Genomic DNA, 9,289 nt, shown 5'->3' on the forward strand with positions numbered 1-9,289 from the left:
AAAAGAAAGTCTGATTACCCAAACGAAAAGTCAATTGAGAAATCTAAAGATAGACCGCCACCACCATTATTCTTTGACACATCAAAGAACTTCACATTAACCTCCCTTTTTAGATGTTTTGCAGGGAATGCCCAAGTATGCTAAGTATTTGAAGGATGTGGTGGTGAACAAAAATAATTTTGGTGATATTGAGACTATAGCACTTACTATAGACAGTAGTTTTGTGCTTACGTAATGGATGCTGTAACGCCCCGAGTCTGTACCCCAGACATTACACCGTGCTTATTATTTCAAAGGACCAAAAGCCAACCCATGACTTATACCTGCTGCAATAATTGTGTAAGAAATACTATAATAATTGTGGAAATAGGTGGAAAAGGTTCAAATCTATAAATAAATCTGATTGTGGTATTAAAATACCAAAACTGAACATCTGTTTGAAAATACTCTAGTCTGAAAAACCTCTAACTGTCTGAACAGTGGAGTTGATGGGACAAGTCCCCAACTAACTTCATCTACTAAAATAAAACTGAAGTACTATAAATAATAAGCATGTCCTTGAACTATGAGGATTCAGCACTACTCTAAAGGTTGAGAATCTAAACTACTAAGGGTGTTCTGGAGCCCATACAACTGAACCTATGATATAAGATATCATAGCACAAAGAAAAGAATGTATCAGTACTTTGAATGTACTGGTATACTCTATGACGTAGGCTAAAATGCATGGGTTCATATGCATGCATAATAATAACTGAATCACATGAGTATGACTGAGAAGAGTACATGTATGAATACACTGACTATAAATGAGATTGTGCTAATACTGAGTACTGAATTAGAATACTGATAACCAATATCTGAGTTTATGAATACTGTATTACTGATTATCTGAATGATAATATTTAAAAGTTTTGAATTTTGCGAAACCATATTGAGTTCTTATAAACTGAGTGACTATGTCTGATAGTGCTAAATCTTTAGAACTGAACTGAGTTTTATTTTGAGACTGTGATTGGAATTGAGATTGTAGGAGGTAATCATCTAATCGACATGCCCCTCTCAAAACTTGTAACACCCTATATTTTGGTCTAGAACGAAAACCATCATTTCTATGCATAAATGATCCAAAAGCCATAAATCCTCTATAAATTTACATGTTAATCAATTATGTAGTGTGTGAACCTATTTAAGAATGAATTGAGATCATAGAGCTCCCCTAATACAAGGACGAGTTGAAATCTTTCCTATCATTCGAGTTTGAGTGAGCTTTAAAACATGGGTCAAATTCAATTGATCATAACTATTTGTATATAAATAATCAGAGGGCCTATTATATATCAAATAAAAGCTCTTCGCATTAGCTTTCCAATAATACAAATTTCACCTAAATCCGATACACGAGACAAAGTTATGGCCATTTTTTGTGACTGAGATAGTAGCATCATACGATAAGCGTGTGACACACGTCCTCTCGCACGCACCAAAATTTCAGGTTCTGTTTCCATATTTTAAGGGAAAAATAGGTATCTTCCATCCTTATCCAGATCTAACATGGGATTAAACTCCTAGAACACAAAAATATGATTCTTTTCTCTCAAATTCATCAAGAACTCACCTTAGGGTTTCAAATTAAAAATCCAAATATCTCAAGATTTAACCATGGGTTTTCCTTGATTCTTCAAGATTGAGAATTCCCTTTGTGAGGGCTACAAAAGGCACCCATACATCATACGTATAGCATCCCAAAAGCTACAGTTCATTCAAAAGCTTCTAATTTAAGGTACGCGGGGTTTCTATAAAATTTCGTGGATATAGAAATCATGATTTTAAGAAAGGGATTTTGGATTTATTAATATATTCATGTATTAGAAGTGTTGATGATATTGTTTTGGTCTTTAGACGTTTCCCAAAATTGATTTGAAATTATATATAAATATATATATATGTAAGCATGTGTTTTAAGGTTGATGATTGAATTGAGAGCGTGATCCATGAAAAATCTCTCTCTTGTGATATTTTCATTTACTTATGAGATACTATGAATTAGTTTGAATGCATCTTGAAAAACATGTTATGAAATGTCTTGAATAATGTTATATTTGGATTATGATTTGGATTTTAAAAGAGAGAGGAATGTTTATGTCGATGAATATTGAACATAAACATACAATGAGAAGAGTTTCATGCTTTGTTAAAGATTACATGACCACCATTTGTTTATTGAAAGTATGAGGATTTTTTATAGTTTTGACTTATGTTTTCAGAACATGAATTCTCTTTGTTAAATTGCATGTTTGGGTGGTTTGAACTGTTTTTTTATGAAAGATCATGCTTAATGCATTATGGCTCAGAATTATGATTTGTAAGTCTTGGTATGACAATAGCAAATCAGACAATGCCATAACAGAATCAGACTAATACAGAAATCAGACTTTATCATATTTTTATGATTTAGACTTCAGAATTACTCATATTTAAAAAAGAGTAAAATTAGTCATAAAGAGATGTTAGGTGGTTCCCCGAAGAAAGCATGAGTTTAGAAAACTCATTGCCCAAAACCGTGATTTGCCGATCCAAGTATGTTATTATACACTGGCCTAGTGCCCTGTGGCGTATCAGACTTAGACACTCTAACCCTTGTGGAACACTCGGGTTGGGGTCTTCCCCGCCTAGTCAATGGCGGATTCCATATATACCATGGAATATCATACTTGTAGAGGAGTGCCATCTAACTCATAAGTAATACAAAGATCAGAAACTATTTGATAAGAATGATTTATGATTTTTAGAAAAGTGCCCATGTGTTTTGAAATTCTTTATGCATGATGTTTTGGTAAATTTCTCTCACCTACTTTATATTTATAAACATATTATTTTGGATTTCTTCATGTATCAGTACACTGTATTGACCCCCTCCCTTCCAGGTTTTGAGGCACAATCTAGGGGGCCTAATAAATAGTAGATTCACATAAACAGAAGTGCAGAGTCCAGTTGGTGAGCCTTGTATACTTCAGAAGGCCTATCTATTTTTTTGACATTTATCATAGATATGGTTTTGGTCTACTAGGTGCCTTTTCCCAATTTTCAAATAGTAGATATTTGATATCGTAGTCGAGATTTCGCAGATGGTTATCAGATGTTATTAGATGGTTTTGGATTTTGATTTTCATTTTAAATTTGTGTCAGACTTATGACCATGATTCTGTTCTAACATATATTTCCACATCTCCTTATTATACATAAATGGTGTACATGATTACAAGTTAGAAGGGCTCTCAGGACTTCATAGTTCGGGATGCCCATCACAGCCAAGGCCTTAGTTTGTGTCATAATAAACTTGGTATCAGAGCACGGTTTATAGTCCCAGGATGTCAGCAAAATCACGTTAGGAAGAGTTTTATTTATGGGTGTGTAGTGTGCCACACTTATAAGCAGGAGGCTACTAGGTGTTTAGGGATGTTTCGCTTTCTTCATGTTTTAGTTCTTGCTATGGAGTCAGAATGTTCCTCTTTCATACTTTAATTCGTGTTGTGTGTTGCCCATACGAAAGTAAAGTTATCCCAATTCTTTCCTTACTTTGATGTGCTCAGATATGTCTCATTGTTGAGGTGAATCAAGTGCAGAAGTGTAGAGTTTAAATGGTATGGTCCCTTTTGATTGAGCCATATAAGATTTTAAAATTATGCAAGGACTTGAAAATAGTTCGTTAGTGCGTTAGAGTGTATTGATTTTTGTGTGAACTTTGGTAATGATAAAATCGTGTTTTTTAGCCTGCGGTATTAAGGGTATTCAGTCCTTTACAAAAATTTATGTTGCAGATGTCATGCCTAAAACGGGAATAATTTTTAGCAGAATTGTTGGAACTGTATTTCCACCTGAGTAGTTGTATAAGTTAAAGTGTCGGTGTTATGACCTATTGGTAGTGAGATTAGACCAAGAAGCTAATATTATGAAGTCACAAAGTTAGGAGTCAGAGTAAGGGTGACTTTTGTGTAAATAAATATTTTAGTTGAATAACTGATGTTCGAGGATGATTTGTCCATTTATAGTGATAGACTAATGTGGTAGCTAGTTTTATGTGTCGATTTCATGGTATTCTATGGGGGAAGTGTTTGACTCAGATTTATATTTATATAGAGTAAGATGTGTATTCTTAGATCATTGCTTATTGTGTGTCAAGTTTCTATCTCTTGTAATCTTGTTATCATCGTGTTGTTGAAACTAAAAGTCTAGTAAAGCCGTGTGGGGATCTTTCGATTCACTAGTATTGTTGCTTTGTTATTCATTTCATTTTCTTATTCAGAAAACAAAAATCAAAGTCTAGTGAAGTAGTGTGAGGCCTATTTTGATTCACTAGCAACTTGTTGTTCAACTTGTTGTTCTTGTGTTAGTTGAATATATATATAGTCGAACCTTTTTGTATGAGATTAAGTTTGTAATGAAGTGATACATCCTTGTGTGTTGTTTAGTAGAAGGTGGAGAAGGAGTTATTAGTTAAGGTGAATTGTTGTCTGCTTGAAGTATGAAAATGGCTAGATGAGCCAGTAAGTTATAATTATAGACTCATAGTTGTTTGTGGAATTTGAAGGTAGTCTAAATGTATGCTTGGGTAAGTAAGTGTGATATGAGAAAGCTGTATAAGCAGATAAGATTGTATGGGGTTATAATATAAGATTAAGGTTAACCATGTCTATTACATGACTTTACCCCCTTTAACTCTTTTTCGTTGGTATGTAGTAGATTTTTGAGTTATTTGGATAGAATGTCCCAATTTGATGGACTAGTATATAATGTTGCCTTCTTTATTGGTGGTAGATGATTGATGCTAGACTATTGGCTTGAATTTAATGTAGGATGTGGATGTAAGAATAGTGGCTTAAGATTAATGATGAATGTTTTGTAAGAATTGTGTGTTAGGTTGGTTTGTAAATCATGCTTAGCACTAGACATTAAGTTTGAACAGTTGATGTCCATAAAGGTAGATGTGATAATTTCTTAGTTAATGATACTAGTTATATGGAAGTAATCTAATAGGCTCTAATGGTATATGTGATATTGTAAGTTTATTTGATTCGTAACAAAGTATGATGTTGTGTGTATGAGGTAGAAGTATACTAGTAGTATGATTCATCAAAGGCTTGGTGATATCCATGTTAAGTGTTATAATCTAAGTTTGAATTTTTGAAGGTTGAATTGATAGAAATAAGAGTTGAAACGCTATAGGGGGTTCACTCCGATTATGGGAATAATCATGAAGATTAGAAGTTAGTAAGTGCTCAAGTATTATATGATGACTATTGATGGCTATAGAATGATAGAGTGTATCTTAGAAGGTAGTATTAATAGTGGGTTTTCCACTTTCAGGTGTAGTCAATCGGGTTAAGTTCTATGATATGCATGTATTGTCATTTTCCAAACCCTAGAGTGCAGTAAGTGTAGTTTAGTTAGAATTTAGTAAGGGATCTCTCAAACTTAAGATGATGGCGTAAAGATAAGGGGGAGATGATAGAATAAATAACCAAGTAAGGCTCTTAGTAACTAGTAGTGATGCAGTATGATATAGAACGTCAGAAAGTGAGGGTGAGACTCAACCCATTCTTATCTTAGTATTTTTTAGTTATCCCAATACCTACTCATGCCTCACGTTTCAGTTCCATGATCATAGTTCATGTTCATGTATATGATAGAGAATCACGTGCTCTTCTAGTTCTTAAATGAGGAATTCCAATTCATTCAGTAGTCGGGATCACATTCCATAAGTTATGAACTCTAAATTGAGGTCATGTAGCTCATGACTAATGTACTCACGCTTTATAGTTGCTCAGTTCCCATAACTCATTCTACACACCAAATGATTGGCGAGATTCATTTTATAGATAGGTATACTCTCAATTCAGATCAATTTGATGAATAGTTGATGTTGATTCATTGTTTCTCAGGCCTTTGTTAAGTGTCAAGTCTCGTATAATATCCTTCCATGCTTGAAGATCTTATGTTTTAATCTTTTAGTGACTCCTCTTTATGTGATGATAGTGTTGATGAGTAAATGTTTCTTCTTGATAAAAGATCATAGCATGCTTGTTTTAGATAAGTACATAAGTATGAAGTAAGATTTGGGGCCAAGTCTTTGATACATGTGATGGTTAGTAGAAAATTTTTTGTGTATGTTCTTGGGGTACCGCATATGAGTTGTATTGATAGGGGTTTAGAGAATATATGTGAAGTATATCTTTATTGGTGTTTGCCTTGAAGTTCATATGTGGTTATAAAGATTGGCTTGAATGACAAGTTGGGGATTTAAGTGGAGGAACGCAATATGTGATAGTAAATCTATAGTAAGAGTTCCGATTTAGTCCTAATTGAAGTTGTAAGGCACGTTATGTTTAGGGTGTGATCTCTAAAAAGAGTATAGAAAATTGAATCATATGGTTTAGACTAGTATCGTTGTATGACATGTTGTATTTTGTGATTTAGAATTAGGCTTGACCATAGTTAAAGAATTTAACTGCTTTAGACATTAGTAGAAAGAGTTATCAATGCCTGTATAAGAATTCTAAGTTGAATCAAATAAGTATGGAATTTAAAGGGAATAATATAGTTAAGGGAGTATTCGAGAAGTGCGCTAAGCATGATAGTAAGAAGTTGCATTGCCTAAGGCCTGGTAATTCTATCCTAGCTTATGAGTTATATGTCTATATTCTATGCTATAGAGTAGTGTCATTGTCGTGATTCCTTAGTTGGATGTCTTGTGTAACTCATGCCCAAGATTCTTTTCTCCCGAATGATACTAGAACTTTTTTTAGAAAGAGTGTTGTAGAGATACTCCAGTTAGGTATAAGTTCCTAGTATAATTCGGCCTGGATAGCCAGCGATTTAGTTTAACAGGCAGGCAGACAAGTTACTGTGATTTTTCACCTCTTACACCAGTCCTACTATCCGAAGTCTTATCCGTAAGACTACCCCAAGAGATAATCTATTCCATCCATGTAAATTGTGAATTCAGTTCAGTCTAAGCCTCATGTTTCAGATTCATCTACTTAGTCATGACTTAGTTCACAAGAGTGCAGTGCATAATCTCAAACTTTTCAAAGTATTTTAGCTCAGACAGTGTAATACCATAGTACAGTCTAAGTCTTGTTACCTCATGATTCGTACTAGCCTAATTTATCAATTCTCAATTCAATATATATGATTAGGTCATGAACACTTCAAGAGAATCCTAAACTATCTGCATGAACCAACTCCTTAAAGTAAGTAAAGTCCAGTCAGCTCAGAATTCAGTTTTATGAAAGAAGTTTAAATGTTTCAGCTCATCTATATACCTTCTTAGAAGACATATCATGTCTATATAATTCCATACCTTTAAGACTTATACATTTCTACCCATCATTCGGGGATGAATGATCCCAAGGGGGAGATAATGTAACACCCCACATTTCGGGGTAGAACGAAAACCATCATTTCTATTCATAGATGATCCAAAAGCCATAAATCTTATGAAAATTTGGCATGTTAATCAATTATGTAGTGTGTGAACCTATTTAATTATGAATTGAGATCATAGAGGTCCCCTAACTCAGGACGAGTTGAAAGCTTTCCTATCGTTCGACTTTGAGTGAGCGTCGAAACTTGGGTCTAATTCCATTGACCATAACTCTTTTTATATAATGAATAGTTAATACTATATATCAAATGAAATCTCTTTGAATTATCTTTCCAACAATACCAATTTCTCCTAAATCTGATACCCGAGTGAAAAGTTATGACTATTTTAGTGACTAAGACAGTAGCATCATGCGATAAGCGTGCGACGCACGCCCCATTGCACGCACTAAAATTTCAGGTTCTGTTTCAGTGTTTTTAAGGGAAAAATAGGTATCTTCCATCCGTTATCCAGCTATAACATGGGATTAAACTCCCAAAACACCAAAATATGATTCTTTTCTCTCAAATTCATCAAGAACTCACCCTAGGGTTTCAAACTAAAAATCCAAATATCTCAAGATTTAACCATGGGTTTTTCTTGATTCTTCAAGATTCGGAATCCCCATTGCGAGGGCTACAAGAGGAACCCTTAAATCATACGTATAAAATCCCAAAATCTAGAGTTCATTCAAAAGCTTCTAATTTAAGGTACATGGGGTTTTCCTAAAATCTCATGGGCATAGAAATCATGATTTTAAGAAAGGGGTTTCGGATTTTTGAATATATTAATGTTTTAGAAGCGTTGATGATATTGCTTTGGTATTTTGTCCTTTCCCCAAATTAATTTGAAATTATATATATATATATATATGTAAGCATGTGTTTTAAGGTTGATGATTGAATTGAGAGCACAATTCATGAAAACTCCCTCTCTTGTGATGATTTTCATTTACTTATGATATACTATGAAATCGTTTGAATGCATCATGAAAAACATGTTATGAAATGTCTTGAATAATGTTATATTTGAAATACGATTTTTGATTTCAAAAGAGAGAGGGATGTTTATGTTGATGAATGTTGAACATAAACATATAATAAGAAGCATTACATGGTTTGTTAAAGATTTCATGACCACCACTTGTTTATTTAAAGTATGGGAATTCTGTATAGTTTTGACTTATGTTTTCAGAACACGAATTCTCTTTGTTAAATTGCATGTTTGGGTAGTTTGGACTATGTTTTTATGAAAGATCATTCTTAATGCATTATGGCTCAGAATTACGACTTGCATGTCTTTGTATTACGATACCAAATCAGACAATGCCATAACAGACTCAGACTAATATAGAAATTAGACTTTATCATATTTTCATGATTTAGACTTCTGAATGAATCATATTCAGAACAAGCTAAAATTGGGCATAAAGAGATGTTAGGTGATTCCCCGAAGAAGGAGTGAGTTTAGACAACTCATTACCTAAAATCGTAATTTGCTGATTCGGGTATATTATTATACGCTAGCCTTGTGCGCTGTGGCATATAAGACTCAGACACTCAAACCCTTGCAGTACACTCGGGTCGGGGGCTTTCCTGCCAAGTCAATGGCGGATTCCATATTGACTGTGGAATATCTGACTTGTAGGGGACTGACACCTAACTCAGAAGTAATACAAAGATCAGAAACTATTTGATAAGAATGATTTATGATTTTTAGAAAAGTGCCCATGTGTTTTGAAATAATTTATGCATGATGTTTTGGTAAATTTCTCTCAACTACTTTATACTTATAAATAGATTATTTTGGATTTCTTCGCGTACTAGTACACTGTATTGACCCCCTCTCTTCTAGGTTTTGAGG

Source organism: Capsicum annuum, chromosome 2 (genome assembly GCF_002878395.1).
Source record: "Capsicum annuum cultivar UCD-10X-F1 chromosome 2, UCD10Xv1.1, whole genome shotgun sequence".
Classification (NCBI taxonomy): domain Eukaryota; kingdom Viridiplantae; phylum Streptophyta; class Magnoliopsida; order Solanales; family Solanaceae; genus Capsicum; species Capsicum annuum.